This window comes from Eptesicus fuscus, chromosome 14 (assembly GCF_027574615.1).
Source record: "Eptesicus fuscus isolate TK198812 chromosome 14, DD_ASM_mEF_20220401, whole genome shotgun sequence".
Lineage (NCBI taxonomy): Eukaryota > Metazoa > Chordata > Mammalia > Chiroptera > Vespertilionidae > Eptesicus > Eptesicus fuscus.
Genome location: NC_072486.1, coordinates 77,177,998 through 77,195,209, shown reverse-complemented (window position 1 = coordinate 77,195,209; position 17,212 = coordinate 77,177,998). Strand labels below are relative to the sequence as shown.

The following is a 17,212-nucleotide window of genomic DNA, read 5'->3' as shown; positions in this document are numbered from 1 at the left end:
AATTCATCTATATAGCTCTTTCCACATTCCTATTCAGTAACTCTGCTTATCGCTTTAAATTAATATTTTGACAAGTTATCTGTTTTTGTTCATCAGTTTATGATGTTCATATAATGGCAGAAAGTTTTAACAATGCTCAGGAGTTACTATAAAATCCCTTGATTCATAAATAATAATAATACTAAAAACTCATACAGAATAGCATCAGTATAGTAATGTGTCTGTCTATAAAGTTAAAGTCTTCAGGATTTGTTAACTACAGACCAAGACCATGGAAGACAAATGACAACCACATCTGAGAACCTGTTTCTCCCTGAAGGAAGACCCTGTCAGCACAGCCCTTGAATAAGACTGATTCCTGCAGGGAATATTATAACCACCTATCTCTTCTTTGAGTCAATGCATACATCATCACACTGACAATATTGCAGACATGATTACAAACTCCATTTTATTTTTTCAGATATATCATCACCATTCACCTACTTCCTCAGACCAAAAATCTAGGGATATCCTTGAGACTTCTCTTCCCCTTGCTTTCCATAACCCATTCATTGGCAAGTTCTCCTGGCTCCATCCATCAATCTCCATTTTTCTCCATTTTGAAGACCATCATACTAGCTCAAATTAACATCACCAATCATGTCTCAGCAGTCCCCTAAGTTGTCTCTTATTTCAATTGTGCCCTCTTCAGTCTATTCTGTAAATTGGAATAATTTTTTAAAATATCAAACAAAAGAAAGATTTTGCAGAGCTCCTTCCCCCACCCCCCTGTTCTGGCCTCCCCAAATCATCACTTATTCCCCAGATCCACACATATTTTGGTGAAGCTGTTGCTAATCCAGTGATTGGCACAACCATCTCTAAGACAGAGTTTCTGACATATGAAAAGCAGAATTCTAAAATGAGAAAAGTAAATATCCAGAAGCTGAGAACACTGGCTACAGGATGGCTAAGATTAAGGGAAAATGTGGGTTGGAGTTCAGATTATTATTTAGTTAGCATTACAGTGGAGATTCCATTCTAAGGATATCCTGGGTCATTAGTTGGACATTCAGAAAGAAGCAGGAAAATCATGGGAAGTGAAAAAGAAAAAAGAAAACCACCAAAGGCCAGCTCCAACACTACAACAATTTTCCAATGTTGACAGCATCTGGTAATCTATGTGATAATTTGCAGCTGTGATCATTAATTCTTCCCATATCTGTAAACATGTCTCTTTGGGATGTAGCTCTTAAGCTCCTCCCACAAGGTGATGGGTCTATTTCTTCACCTATGGCATCTGGTGGGTCCTGTGACTTACTCTGGACAATAAGGCAGTAGAAGCATGATGCAAGTACACTCCAAAAGTGCTGATGCCCTGTGGCTTTCTGTCTCCTTCTGCTCTTCAGAACCCTGCACCTGCTTTAAGAAGAGGCCCATGGACTTGCCTGCTTGATGGTGAGGGACACAAGGCCCAGTTATCCCTCTCACCCTAGCCTACCCAAGAGCCTGCAAACTACCAGACATGTTCATGTGTCTTTCAAATTCAAATTTATCCAGTTTCTGTATCTTAATAGTGTCATATTAAGCAAAACAAGTCTGATGAAAAAAGGATAAGAACTATATGATTTCATTCATATATGGAACATAAAAGAGAAAGCCACAAGCAAAACAACAAAACAAACAAACTGATAGTCCAGGAGACAGTATGATGGCAGGTTGAAGATGGTAAAGGATGTCAAATAATGGTGAAGGAAGGAGACAAAGATTTAGGTGGTGAGTACAAATGCAATATGCAGATGACACATCATAGAATTGTAAACCTGAAACATATAATGTTATTAACCTATGTCACCCCAATAAATTTAATCTAAAAAAGGAAAAAAAGGCCCAGCTGGTGTGGCTCAGTGGTTGAGTCTTGACCTATGAACCAGGAGGTCAGGGTTCAATTCCCATTCAGAATACATGCCTGGTTTGCAGGGTCTATCCCCAGGGGGGTGGGGTAGTCAATCAATGATTCTCACAAATCATTGATATTTCTATCTCGCTCTCCCTCTCCCATCCTTTCTGAAATCAATACAAATATATATTTTTTTAATTTTAAAAAAAGATTATCCAGTTTTGTACCAAACCACCGGCTTACCACTGGTGTATGAGTGAGTCTGGCTGAGATAAGCCCAGTTGGCCCAGACCCAAGAACTGCCCAGTTGACTTAGCAAATTGAGAGCCAAAGAAATGGTTGATGTTTTAGACTACTAAATTACGGTGTGGTTTCACAGTCCAGTATAAGTTCAAGTGATATCATTGATGTCTGTAGAAAAGAAAGTAAAAGGAAGGGTAAGTGAGAAACTGAGTGAGCCAGTCTGTTGAATTTTTTGGTAACAGTGAAGCCACCAGGAGCAGGGAAATTAGGGATGTGAATGAATCAACTCCTCTCATTTTCTTCCATCCCAGTCCTCAGGCCTGGGGAGTCTGAGAAAGCTCTCACCATGGCTGGTCCTGGGTTCACTGAAGTTCAAAGGCGAAATGTACAATTGATTTGCCATCATAGGTAGAATTCCTGAAGATAAGAAACAGAACTCATTTTAGAGAAATGGAGAGTAACTGGAAACCAAAACCACCTACAGACAACAGTTTATTATTTTCCATAAACTTGCTACTTGATTTCACCTTCCCTATTTCCCAACACATCTCCTCAACTTCCCGTTGTCAGTTTCTTTTTCTCTACACAAACATATTCAGCAATTATTGCTTTGAATGCTGTTTGTAAGTACTCTATATCCTGGACCCTGGACTTTAATATTCCATTCAACTTCTCCATTGCCAAGTTCATGGGCAACTTAAAAAGAACTCAGCCAAAATGTAAGCCTTGACCTCCTCTAGCTCCTACATGCCCTCCTGATCACATAAATGATCCTGTCCCCGTTGTAGTGATGGCATCAACATTAAGCAGGTGGCTCCAGTAGAATCTTGGGTTATCTGCATCTCCTCTTTCTTCACCTGCTCATCAGTCCAAAACCTATGCCTATGGATTCTACCTCCAGAACATGCAAAAATTATCCATTCTCCCCACCTTTATGTTAATCCAAGCCACTGTTATTTGTTTGTCATGTAACAGGATCCTAAGCAATCATCTCATCATCAATATCTTTTATCCTCTATAATCAGATGCTTTTTTAAAACTAAAATTTGATTATTTTTCTCCAACATCTCTCCCTGCAACACCATCACCAACAACAATACAGCTGTGCTGGGGTCCACTTGCTATTTGCTCTAATCATACACTCCCTCCCCCCAGGGATCCTATAGAACACATACCAAAATATAAAGTTGTTTGCTCTTTTTACTCTGCCCCTTTAGGCTGTAAGTGTGTGATGATGGTAGCACTATCTGTCTTGTATTTTCCTTATTACCTGGGACAAGCACAATAGTAGAAAATGAGTGATTCTCAATAAATATTTGTCAAATAAATTTATCACAAATTCCTCTGATTCTTGCTTCCTCTCTGATCTTTTGGTCCGGTCTACATCTATGAAAAATATTATTCTTTCTTTATTCATCAATGCTTAGTGTCATAGAAGCATGGTATTACATTTTAAATATTTTGTCTCCTTATTACCTACAAATGTTTGATAATAGTCAAAGCCATTTAAATGATTCATATTGAAGTAGGCTTTGATTAGGACAGGTTGAAATCGCTAGGTGTTAAGGACAGGCTAATTCAATAAAAAGCCATAAAATACACACTTGAAAAACTATGAGGAAGACAGACACTACTTTTGAAAGAAAAGTTATGTTTTTATTCCTTAAGGACAATGAATAGAATGCAGCTTCTTATAAACTGAGAAGATAAATCACAGAATTTTTACACATAAGCTTTTCTACAAAGATGATGTTGTTGATGGGTGCTCACGGTGGAAAAACATCAAGGTTTGTTTTTTACACTTCTCAGTTCTCTTCACTGACCAGCTGCCCTCAGCTAATTCTTCCTGCTCACCCAACTCTACCTCTTAAGTTTATTTATATATTCTATACATGGTGAAAGAAATAATTCACTTATACAAATATCCTAAGCAGCTATTCCTGAAAGAGGTACTCATTTGTAGGGCTCATATTTTAAAACAGATTATAGCCTAAAATCAGGAGAGTCAGAAATCAGAAAGCAACAAGAAATCTATACTGAAAACAAGTTTGCTGGAAGTTTCGGGTATAAACCCAGGGGAGAGGTACCCTCTCCACCAAATACCATATTTCCATGCTTCTTCCCCAATACACATATGCAAGCACCCATATTCCTTTACCTGGAAAATCTGGGTTCTGCTTCCTTCTCTAACTTTGAAGGCAATGCTGAGTGAGGATATTGAGGAAGAGGAGGAAAGAGAAAGTGAGGGGAGGAGCTGCATAAATATGCCATGTAGGAGACCTGACCACTTTTCCAGCTAAAAGTACTTTCTGCCTTTGTTGACCTGCCTCTGGGCTCAGAGCTGGTGAAGGCCAGGCTTGGTGCACAGCTTTACTCCTTCCATACACACACCCAGGCCCAGCAGAGTCAGCCACAAACTGTGGATTTCTTTTAGCTCCAAACAGGTAGCTCAGGGTTGGTCACAGGCAGTACCTGACATTCATCTACACAGGAGTCCCTCCCCAAAGGTCCCAGGATAGACAAACCTGTTATCAGACCTCAGACCACAGCAGAGCATGACCCAATTAGCTGCACAAACAATACGCCCAAAGGAGAACTCGGCAGGCACCAGACATTGCTGGGGCAAATTCTGCCTCCTGTGGTCAGCCTCCTCACAGTAGCTGTAGTCCAAGATTCATCCTCATAATCAGTTAACTTAAAGGTCAACCACACCCATGGATGGGCCAAGAGCGAAGAAGACTCAACCACAACAGGAGGCCTCACATATTCCACACAAGGAACATTCCTACACTATGGAGGTGACCAGGGAAACTGTGCCACCGAGCCCCAGAATACACCTACTATGTAAAAGCACCCTACCAAGCCTGGGAAACATAGCAGATATACCTAATACACAGACACAAATACAGAGAGGCAGCAAAACAGGGGACAAAGAAACATACACCAAAGAAAGAACAGGAGAAATTCCCATAGAAAGAACTAAATGAAATGAAGGCAGTCTACCATATACAGAGTTCAAAACAATGGTTTTAAGGATGCTCAAGTAACTTTGTGAGAATACCAACAAAGAGACATCTAGAATGAAAAAGGACATAGAAACCATAAAAATGAACTAGTCAGAGATGAAGAATAAATATCTGAAATGAATAACTAAGTAGAAGGAATCTACTTAATTAGGTGAAACAGAGGCACATTAGGTGAAGCAGAGGCTCCATCGGCCATTTAGAAGACAGGGTAGCAAAAACACCCAATCAGAGAAACAAAAAGAAAAATAAATAAATTGAGAAGCCCTTGCCCTGGCCTGTTTCACTCAGTGGGTACAGCGCCAGCCTTCAGACAGAAGGTTTGCAGATTCAATTCCTGGCCAAGGGCATGTGCATCAGTTGCAGGTTCAATCCCAGGCCCTAGTCTTGATGTGTGCAGAATGCAGCCTCTCTCTCTCTCTCTCTCTCTCTCTCTCTCTCTCTCTCTCTCTCTCCCTTTTTTCCAGTCTCTCTAAAAATCAATGGAAAAATATCCTCAGTGAGACTTAACAACAACAACAACAAAGATGAAGAGGAAAATTGTTTAAATACAGAAAAGGAATTTCACCATTTCAACCGGAACCTATGTTTAAAGAATTTCATAAAATTGGAATTAATAGATATTTCTATTACATAGTCATATATAACTATAAATTTTAAATGTCTTATCACTTTTTCCTGCAGGTGAGATAGAGTGGGTTATATAATTAAGACGTGCATTATAAACTATAAAATGTGGATTATAAAGTTCATTTAGATGAAGAAAAAAGTTATTTGGCACCATCAAAAAAATAAAATAAAATAACGAGGGAGGACTAGCTCTACCAGAAGGCAAGCATCATAGTTTCTATGATGAAAGAAGTGTGATATTGCTGAATGTATAGAGAGAACAGTGAAGTGAAAACAAAATTCAATAGATGAATTCAATAAAAATATTTTTAAAATTAAAAAAAGATTATGTATCTTTCACTTATATTCAATCTATTCATTTATATTCAATTCAATCCCATTATGTTAGAGAAACAATAGAGCAGCCTCTCACCTCAAAGGGGAAAACTATGGACTAATAATGAGGACGCTAAAAGGGCTGATTCCAATGTAGCCCTGATATTTGGGGCTGGTAATCTGAGTCCTGGCCAGTAAGCTTGGTGTACATTCCTGATGACCTATGATTGAGTCACTACCTCTTTCCCAGATACTGGTCTTGCAGAACCAGTTACAGAGGCCATTGGAATGTGGACAGTGCTCTGGCCAGAGGGAGGTTTATTAACGCTGATGCCAGGGCCAGACCATCAGATATGGCCTGGAGACCCCCAATACCTGGAGGCCTTCTTGCAAGGCCCGAGAAAAGGACCGGAAGCATAATCCATGCTTGTGGGACAAAGATCACAGGGAGGGAGATATAAGGGAGGACCGCATGTGTGTTCCTTCACTCAGATTTGGAAGGCTGTTCCCTGAGTCTGCTGGCGTTATTAAACAGTGTCCCTCCAACTTCCTCAGAAGCGTACTTGGTCTTCTTGGTCTTCTGCAACAGCTGGTTCCATGACCGAGAAACCAACCGAGCTTGGCATTTTTTTGCCTCCAGTGAGGGGACAGGGCTTAGGGCCTGGGGGCGCAGGAAAGGCCTCCAGAAGGCGCACCCTGCTGATTTTAGCAGAATTGAACCGGGGCACTCCTGGCACTCCCGGATCTCAGCCCAGGACCCAGCCGGCATCTGGAGAAAGTGGACGGACACTTCTGGACCTGTCGACAGAATCTGTAAGGTAGGGGCCCCATCAATTCAGCCCACTCCAGTGAGTGGAAGGGGGAGCTTGATCACCTCCCCGGAAGTCATAGGACTTGATCAGGAATCAGGAATTGGGTGGACTGTGTTTTTAAACTCTGAGTGAATGTCTGGTGAAAGTGTGTGAGTGTGGAGGGAGAGGGCCTGCCCTCTCTTATCCTTTGTGTGGCTCCATGACCTTGGTTACGGAGTCCGATTGGGCCCCAACCTGTGGTTCCGCGATTTGTCATATGGCATAACGGTGACTCACCCCCACGTGGAGGTGACCAGGCCCAGGGTTTATACGGGTGCACCTTAGCTAAGACAAATCTAAGCTCCCAAGGGACGCGGCCAGGCGGGCATCTGAGTGAGGATCTGTGAAAACAGGTCACCCCCTCCCTTGTCTGTCTCGCACCACCGATCATCATGGGGTCGGGACAAAGGAAACCCACTGTTCTCAACTGTATGTTGAAAAATTTTGAAAAGGGTTTCAGTGGAGACTATGGTATTAAAATGAACCCCAGAACACTGAAGAAATTATGTGAAGTAGAATGGCCAGCCTTCAGGGTCAGCTGGCCCTCGGAAGGCTCCTTAGATAAGGGGCTGGTCAGGGCGGTGTGGAATGTAGTCACAGGAGATCCTGGACACCCAGATCAGTTTCCCTACATAGACAGCTGGTTAGAAATTGCTCACACCTTGCCGCCTTGGGTCCGGTTCTGCATGTGTAACAAGGGACAGAGTAAAGTTTTAATAGCAGAAGTGAAGAGGCAGGCAGGGAAGGTGCAGGCTAAGGAGAGGCAGGCAGGAGAGGAGAAAGCAGATGAGAAGCAGGAAGGAGAAAAGAAAATGCAAAGAAGGGCCAATATTATAGCAGCAGCTTTTAGAGGCTCAGGCTCCCAGACAGATCAGAAAGGGAAGCAAGAATACAGACCAGGGGGAAAAGGAAGACCGAGCCTGAGATAAGACCAGTGTGCCTATTGTAAGGAGACAGGACACTGGAAGAATGAATGTCCCAAACGACAAAGTAAGAAAACTGAACCCCCTTTTCCACCCAGTCGCTATCAGCCAGAGCCACCTGAAGCAGATCTCATTGGGCTAGCAATGGCTGATTCTGACTAGGACAGACCGGGCTCTTCTCAGCTATGCCCACACAAGCCCATGGTCAGAATGAAAATTGGGTGCCAGACTGTGGACTTTATGGTTGATACAGGAGCTGAGCACTCAGTAGTCACACAAAAAATAGCACCTCTCTCAGGAAAGGAAGTCACCATTATTGGAGCTACTGGGGATCAGACTCGTAGACCATTCTGCCGCCCTCGCTGATGCCAACTTGGTGGTCATCAAGTAATTCATGAATTCTGGTACTTGCCCGACTGCCCGGTGCCTCTAATGGGTAGAGACCTTTTAGCCAAAATGGGTGCAGAAATCGCTTTTGCTCCAAATGGCTCAGCACAGCTTTGCCTAAGTGAGGAGACCTCCCCAATGATCCTGTCTCTAGCAGTGCGAAGGGAGGAAGAATGGAGACTTTATGCCCCCCAGTCAAAGGCCTCACCATTAGAACCAGAATTAGAAAAAGAATTCCCACTGGTCTGGGCTAAAGGAAATCCTCCAGGCCTGGCTAAAGACCACGCCCCAGTGCTGATTGACTTAAAGCCTGGGGCATAGCCTGTTAAAATCCACCAATATCCAATTCCAAGAGAAGCATGCCTAGGAATCCAGGTCCACTTAGACCGGCTGCTTCAGTGGGGACTTGTTAAACGATGCAGTTCTCCATGGAACACACCACTCCTGCCTGTCAAAAAGCCTGGGACTAATGACTACCACCCTGTCCAGGATCTACGGGCTGTTAATGAGTTCTAACCCAGGACTTTGGACCCTGGAAAAGACCAGTAGCCTATCTCTCCAAGTAGATTGACCCAGTAGCCTCTCGGTGGCCCCCATGTCTCAGGGCCCTTGCAGCCACTGCATTGTTAGTCAAGGAGGTGGATAAGCTTACCTTAGGGCAAAACTTAAATGTCAAAGGTGGCAGCACTGGCTGGCTCATGCTCCATTGACTCAATATGAAGCAGTAAGAACTCTTAATCCTGCCACCTTTCTACCTGTTGCTGAGGGGGCCCCTGAACATGATTGCCTGGAAGTCCTAGAGGAGGTTTACTCCAGCCAGCCGGATATAATGGATAGGCCCCTGCCAAACCCGGACTTGGTATTGTTCACAGATTGCAGCAGCTTCTTAGATGAAGAAAAAAGATGAGCCGGATATGCAGTAGTATCAAACTTTGAGACAATCGAGGCACAGGCCCTGCCTGAAGGATGGTCAGCACAGAGGGCAGAACTTTGGGCCCTTGCCAGAGCCTTAGAGCTCAGTAAAGATAAGTGTGCCAACATCTACACTGACTCGCGCTATGCCTTTGCTACCCTGCATATCCATGGGGCCATGTATACGGAAAGGGGGCTCTTGATGGCCGGAGGAAAAGGAATAAAAAATCAGAATGAGATTTTAAAGTTACTAGAAGCAGTCTGGGAGCCCAAGGAAATAGCCGTCATCCATTGCAAAGGTCACCAGAAAGGGAAAGACTCAGTGTCAGAAGGAAACCAACGTGCTGATGCCGCAGCCAAGCTGGCTGCTAAAGAACAGGTGGCACCATCACGGATCATGTTGGCCCCCGAATTAACTGAACCTCCAAAGTACACTCCTCAGGAAGAGGAATGGGCCCAGCAAGAAGGGAGAAAGAGAACGAAGGAAGGCTGGTGGATACTCCCAGATCATAGGGTCTATGTCCCAGAACAGTTAGCCCATAAGGTAGTCCTCCAGCAGCATGAACTTACTCATTTAGGGAAGACTGCCCTAGAAGCTTTGTTAGGCAGATAGTACCTAATTGCCCATCTTCCCTCCTTGTGTGCCTCAGTCTCTCAACATTGCCTCCTCTGTGTACAGAACAATGCCAAATAGGGTCCTGTGGGACCAATAGGAGTTCAGCTCTGTGGGCAAGCTCCTTTTGAGGACTTAGAAGTAGATTTTACAGAAATAGGGCCTAGCAGAGGGAATAAATACCTGCTAGTCTTTGTTTGCACCTTTTCAGGCTGGGTCGAGGCATATCCCATTCACACTGAAAAGGTGAGAGAAGTCACTAAGGCATTGCTGAAGGATATAATTCCGCAGTATGGAATGCCTCTGTCCATAGGGTCTGATAATGGTCCAGCCTTTGTAGCAGAAATAGTACAACAGGTAGCTAATGCTTTAGGAATTAAATGGAACCTACATACAGCCTACAGGCCTCAGAGTTCAGGGAAAGTAGAATGCATGAACCGGATTCTAAAGCAGAATATGGCTAAGCTATGCCAAGAGACAACCTTACCCTGGACAGATATCTTGCCTCGTGTACTTCTGAGGGTACCCTGTGCCCCAAGGGCCAGGGTAGGTTTCTCTCCCTTTGAAATTCTATATGGTAGACCCCCTCCCTTAATTCGGCCAAAGGGAGATTTGGGGGAAATAGGGAACTTAGAAATCCAGAAACAACTACAAGGGCTTGGAAAAACTGTCTTTGAGGTACACAGATGGGTTACTGACCGACTACCCATCTCTTTAGGAACAGCAGTACATCCTTATAAACCTGGAGACCAGGTTTGGGTAAAGGACTGGAAAAAGGAGCCCCTCACACCTATCTGGAAGGGACCCTATCCAGTCATATTAACCACCCCCACAGCTCTTAAGGTTGCAGGACTGAATACCTGGATCCACCACTCCCGGGTGAAGGCAGCCCACCAGCCAAGTGATGCCCAGCCTGAGTGGAAAGTGACCTCTGACCAGAAACACCCTCTGAGGATCACTCTCAAGAAGACAGCGGATCTGGCCGATCAACCTGCTCCAAGGAATTTAGAAACGCCCTGCTGAATTCTCCCTACCACTAATCTTTCTTTCTTATCTCCTCCTAAAGGTAACATGCTCTGCTATTTCTGGATAATCATTGGTTTTATCTTTCTAATAATTCTAATTTTGTCTTTTTATGAGTGCCGCCGGAACCCAAGACTAGTACCAGGAGGGGAACTCATCTGTTCTTGCTGGAACACAGAAGCACCATAAAATTACTGCTTCCCACATAGCAAGGAAACAAAGGCCTCATCATGGATTGCTGGACTGCACCTTGTCATGCCATCCTTGGCTACATCTGCCTTGCAGAAATAACCATAATACTGCCCTTTGTCCAGCGGTTCACTGTTTTGGACCCCTCTGAACAGAAATAGGGGGAATAACATGTTCCCACTAATAATATTAGCTAGCACATACTTGCCTCCCATAGGAACCACTGCCAGGTGTCTTTGCTTAGAAACTCACTACCCAAATATGCTAGACCGGGTAGCCTATGGGAAAGCTCCATCAAGCCAGATTTTTGCTAGCTATACTTATGAGCCTGCGGCATGTTATGACTCTACTACCAAATGCACGTGGCGGGGGGGGGGGGGGGGGATTGTATTGGATGGAAAAAAATGATAGGACCTGTCACGGCCAATGTGCAGCTAATTAATGTTGCTCCTATTTGTTTCAGCAGTACCCAAGGCCAACATCCAACAGGTTGCCACCCAGATGACCTATGCAACTCTATCCTAAAGGCTGAAACCACCTACCCCTGGTGCTCCTCTGCAGGAACATTCTACGTGTGTGGAACCGCTGCTTGCCTCTGCCTGCCTGCAAACTGGATGGGAATGCCTTTAAACTTCAGAATTCCTTACAATCCCTCACGGGATGCTAACCCCTTTTTCATTGTCCCTTTTCAGCTGGAAGTAGTTATGAGTGTTCGTCACCCATGTTCACCATAACATCCCGTAGTTGTTGTACCGCAAGGCTAAGAGAAGCTTGTGGGACAAGCGGTGGGGGGAGGGGGGAAATGAGGAGGCAAAAAGGGCTAATTCCAATGTAGCCCTGATATTTGGGGCTAGTGATCTGAATCCAGGCCAGTAAGCTCAGTGTACATTCCTGATAACCTATAATTAAGTCACTACCTCTTTCCCAGACACTGGTCTTGCAGAACTGGTTACAGAGGCCATTGGACTGTGGACAGTACACTGCCCAGAAGGAGGCCTCCTAACTCTGACGCCAGGCCAGACCATCAGATATGGCCCGGAGACCCCCAACACCTGGGGGCCTTCTTGCAAGGCCCGAGAAAAGGACCAGAAGCATGATCCATGCTTGTGGGACAAAGAGCACAGGGAGGGAGACATAAGGGAGGGCCCCATGTGTGTTCCTTCACTCAGATTTGGAAGGTTGTTCCCTGAGTCCGCTGGCATTATTAAACAGTGTCCCTCCAACTTCCTTAAAAGCGTCCTTGGTCTTTTTGGTCTTCTGCAACAAGGTGATGCTAACACATTGCACTGTTCTCACAATGCTTGGTGGCTTTTTTTGTTTTGTTTTGTTTTGTTACTTAGCTTACAGGAAAGTAGCAAATGTTTAAAAACAATCAGTTGCTTATGTCCCTCCAACTGGGAAAGGCATGAAATGAAGAAAGCATTCTTTTATGGAACGGAGAGGGGAACATTATTTTATTTCATTTTATTTTTTTTTTTTGGAATCTAAGTAGGCCAACTTTCTGGAAAAAGTACTCATGTCAGTCCTTGAAGGACTCATGTCCCAGATCCAACCTTCCCCTGGGAAGGTGCACTGTACTTTATCTCTTGGCCACTGGATACCCATGTGACACACGGAGTGCCAGGCACTGGAAATTCTCAGTACTTCCAACAAGCCACTGCCATTTACAGCAAGGCAATTTCTTTCTCTGTTCTAGCAAGTTTGTGATCAGCCCCCTGAGCAGTTGGTAGAGAGAAGAGGGTGACATGGCCAAAGAGAAGGAATCAACATTGAGGGCAAATTCAAGAAAAACTCACTTCCTGCTCAGTGTTTAATCAAATGTTTTTCCTGGCTGGATCTGAGATTCTTGTCTTCCAGTGATCACCATTCTGTATCCCAGTAGATTTAAACAGAAACTTGCACAATCACTGGCATCAATTGGCATAAATGTTTCATTCAGATGAGGCATAATATTGTGTCATTTATCTTGGTGTTAGAAAAGGCAAGTATGTCACATACAGCTATACCTAAGATGAGGTTGTATTTACTTATTCAGCTTTAAATATTATGCAGTTATGAAACATATTTTTAAGTGAAGAAATACACAGAGTTATAAAACAAAAACCTACAATTTGAAATGAACAAATGTAAATATTTTGGCATTTTTACTGAAGCTATTCTGTTTGATTAAAAAGCTAACACATTACACATAGAATTTCATTTATGTTTTTTTGATTCCTCAGTCTCTTTCACCCTCCCTGTGCCCTTCAGAGGCAACCAACATTCTGAGGTTTTTATGTATCATTTCATATATGTACTTATAGTTATATATATACACCTTTATCTATAGGTTATGTCTAATACTGTTTTTGCATTTTAAACTTTTACATAAATGACATTACTTGTGTAACATTTTATCCAATCTGCATGCCCCCCACTGGGGATCAAGCCCACAACACTGGGCATGTGCCCTTGACTGGAATTGAACCCAGGACCCTTCATCATTTGAGCCAAACCAGATAGGGCCAGTTACTTTTTTAATATATGTTTTTATTGATTTGAGAGAGAGAGGGAGGGAAGAGAGAGAGAGAGAGAGAGAGAGAGAGAGAGAGAGAGAGAATGGGGAAGAAAGAGAGAGAGAGAGAGAGAGATAAAATGATGTGAGAGAGAAAGATTGATCGACTGTCTACCAAACGTGCCCCAACCAGAGATTGAACCCAGGAAGGTTCCCTGACTAGGAATTGAAACTTTGACCTTTTGGTGCATGGGAAAATGCTCAACAAACTGAGCCACTTTATTAACAAACATTTGAGCTGTCTCAAAATACATGCTTGCTGCAAAATAATCCCCACTTACTACATATTTCTGTGCAACAATTGACCTGGAATAGACAGCTCCCACCTGACAAAATATTGTCAGTGTAACTCAGGAGCACCGTGCAAATCCTCACTGACACCAGCCTTGTGTGAGAAGTCCCCAAATCTGCACTTGCACTTGGCGATGTTCCACTTTAAATATATTTTATCACCCTTATGGGCATACATAAGGATGTTTTCATCCATTATCATTTGCATTTTACTGATTACCACTGAATTAAAAAAGGGTGTTTGTAGTATGTTTGATATTCAGATTGCTTCTGTTATATAGAAACAATGCTTGCATGTTTTTCTATCCACTTAGTGATTTTTTTGGGCCTCCTTAGGAAAACCACCCATTTTCACATCATCAGATGTGAAACTTCCTTCTTTCCTTTCCTCCTTTCTTTTACCCTTTCCTCCCCCTTCTACCCTCCCCACTTAAGCCCAGAGAAGAGCCTCTTCTCTCCACCCTCTCTTATACTCTGTCCTTGACTCTGGGAAATTATACTCTGGCTGTTGCTAAACCTGCTCCAATTCTATGACACCTTTTCTACTTTAAATGACCTTTTGTGAGGTTTGGAAACCTCAGAAAATATGTTTGAATCAATCTTTGCAAAAGATGATGACAGTGGTGACCATGTAGATAGTGAACTTCATCATTGTAATAACCCTTTGTGTGGCCACTTATAATTTTCTAAGTTCTTTCCTGTCCATTATTTATTCTTCTCCTAAATTAATATAGGTTTAAAATTTTGATTAAAACATTAGGAAACTGAGCAACAAATGACCCTCCCAAGGTCACACAATTGTCTTGGAACGAAAACTGAAAAGCAGCTCCTTTTGCCAGCCAATTCTCCTTGGTTCCACAGGAGGAAAGAAGATTAATCCAAACAAGTCCACAGCCTCTTGGACCCCACATACAATGTGGCTGTTCCATGGTCAGGACATAAACTGAGGCTGACAGGCTGGAAGACTGCCCTGAAACCAACAGAGACAATTGTACCGTGAAATCCTGAGTGCATGCTTTTCCAAGATTATTCAAAGAGAAAACTGCAGGGGGCAGGAGCTGCTCTGAATTGAAGCATTTCAGTGTGAACCAATCTGGTGTTTCACTGACTTGATTATCTGTGTGACCCAAATGGATCAGGGTGCCTGACACAGAAAGTCCATCAAACTCAGTTAACATTAGCCATGATGCAGGGTAGTAGTTCTCCTGGACCGTCTTCCGAATGTGTCAGGTGGCAGGGGAGACGTCTGTCCACAGGGGAATGGGCTTTTAGGCAGAAATTATCAAATAACAAAGTGTCTTGAGAGAGTGACAAAGGATGTTGATGAAGATGCTAAAATGAGTCACAGACAAAATATTAACAGGACAGAATAAAGCCTAGGAAAAGACTGGGGGAAGCATGGCAGACCTGCAGGAATGGAGTGCAGGCCAATCTCAGAGCAGGCAAAGGTGTCAGCTTAGGCAAGAATGGGAGGATCAAGAAAGGAGGCAGATTCTTTCTCTAAAAGGAAAATTCTACTCATCGTCTCCAAAATGGGGCCAGGTAGTGGCAGGCAGTGTGCAAGCTGAAGTTGTAACAGCATTGGCAGGACAATAGGGGGTCTAGTTCAGACAGGGGGTTGAAGGAAATGAATATAACTGTACTTTGATTTTATAATGATTTTAAAATTACAAGAGCCTGATTTTTGTCATGATGATACCTTATTGTATCAAACCATAAGAAAGCAGGCTCCCTCCTGCTGTTTTAGAAAAATAAAACTATTTCCTGTCTGCCTTGTTCCTAAGTGTCTCCTTCACTCATCTGCCACAGTCCCCATATTTCCTGGCATTACAGTCCCCGTTTTCTAGTTTAGTTCTTGCGATTTCTGGATTCTTCTCTCACATAAGGTTCAGCAGACAGTGGGATTGTCCTTGTGCCTGAACATGAGTCTGTTCTCCATGCAGCCGAGCCCTATGTCGTGTCAGAGGAAAGGTGTGGGCTATTGGGGGAGAAAAGAGTGGTTTCCAGAAGGACAAGGTCATGAGACAATGTGTACTCAGGGGTCTCCTGTGGAACAAGTGCGCAGTGGGGCGAGGTTAAGAAATTAAGAGAGACAAACTGAGAAGCATACCCATCCCTCCCCCCAAGCCTAACCCTAAAACCTGGGAGCCTCAGTTTTCTCATCCATCAAGTGGGATGAGAATATTCCCGCAGCTGCGTGAAACCCTGTGAGACTCCAAAAGATCAAATGGGCTAAGCAATAGGCAATTAGCTGGAAAGCCTGAAGCGCTGTGGAAGGTGCTGGGCTGTGGGCTCAGGGCGAGTGGTTCCCATGCCTGTTTCCCCCACTGCACACCCAGTGTTGTCCCCAGTGCACCATCACAGTCCCCTTTCACCCATGGGTGAGCCCAGAAGTAGGATAACCTGTGTGAGGTCACAGCAGCAGTGAGTGGCTCCGACTAGGCTGTGGGATCTCAGACTCCCGGGGTGGTGGGACCCTCCCCCGCCTCCCCTTACCTGGTGGGGCACAGCAGGCCAGTGCTGGGCGGCCTGGGGAAGGTACTGGGCTGCCTGGGGAAGTATGAGCTCTTGCAGGCAGTGGACTCAGAGGAAGCAGGCAGATGCAGTTAAACAAGAGTGGTCTGGAGGCCAACTGTTCCAGGACACAGCTGTTGCGAATGAAGAAAGGGGCGTGGCCCCTGCAGACAGGAGCAGGTCCTCTGGGTGGGTGGAAATTGCTGTAGACAAGACCCATGGACCAGCAAGCCTTGTTCTTGTCCACTTATGGGATGCTTCCTGTCAGAGCGGGCCAGCTGCCAGGCACCTCCCATTTCCTGTTTGTGACTTGTTAAAATAAGCAATATGTGGAGGAAGAGGCTGTGCAGGCAGTGACGGGACCCCCTCCCCCATCAGAAACAGCTCCTGTGACAAGAAAGTTCCCATGGGGCACCCCGTCCCCAACACCCTCCTCAGCACCCATTCCCAGGAGCACCTGCCTAACCCTACTCCCCAAGGCCCTTCTCCAGGCTCTGCTTCTAGCATATTCCTGCTCAGTAGGGACAGACAGGCACTGCTGGTCCACAGAGGGCCTGGAAGACCAACTCTAAGGACATGACTTTGATGGGCTCTCCAGTTGCAGGTACTGGCTGCCCCCTCTCTGCCATCAGACAGAGCAGCCTGTGGGACTCATAAGGACTGGAGCCTTATGTATGGGCAACCAGGAGCAGGGCTGTCATTGCTCTATTCATCAACTGACTGCACATTTAAGGCTGGAGCAGTGAACACAGAACAATTACCTTGCAAAGCGAGATGGAGAACACAATATGGGCTTAGGCTCCCACATTCTGTTGATCAATTCCAATAGTTTTATTTGGTATATTTGCAAATCAAAGAAGCT

General features: G+C 44.2%; 1 pseudogene; it reads right to left on the bottom strand.

The window, feature by feature from the left end:
- LOC129151403 (GTPase IMAP family member 4-like) overlaps positions 1-16,381 on the bottom strand; it is an 18,856-nt pseudogene extending 2,475 nt beyond the window's left edge.
- Positions 16,382-17,212: the final 831 nt, after the last annotated feature.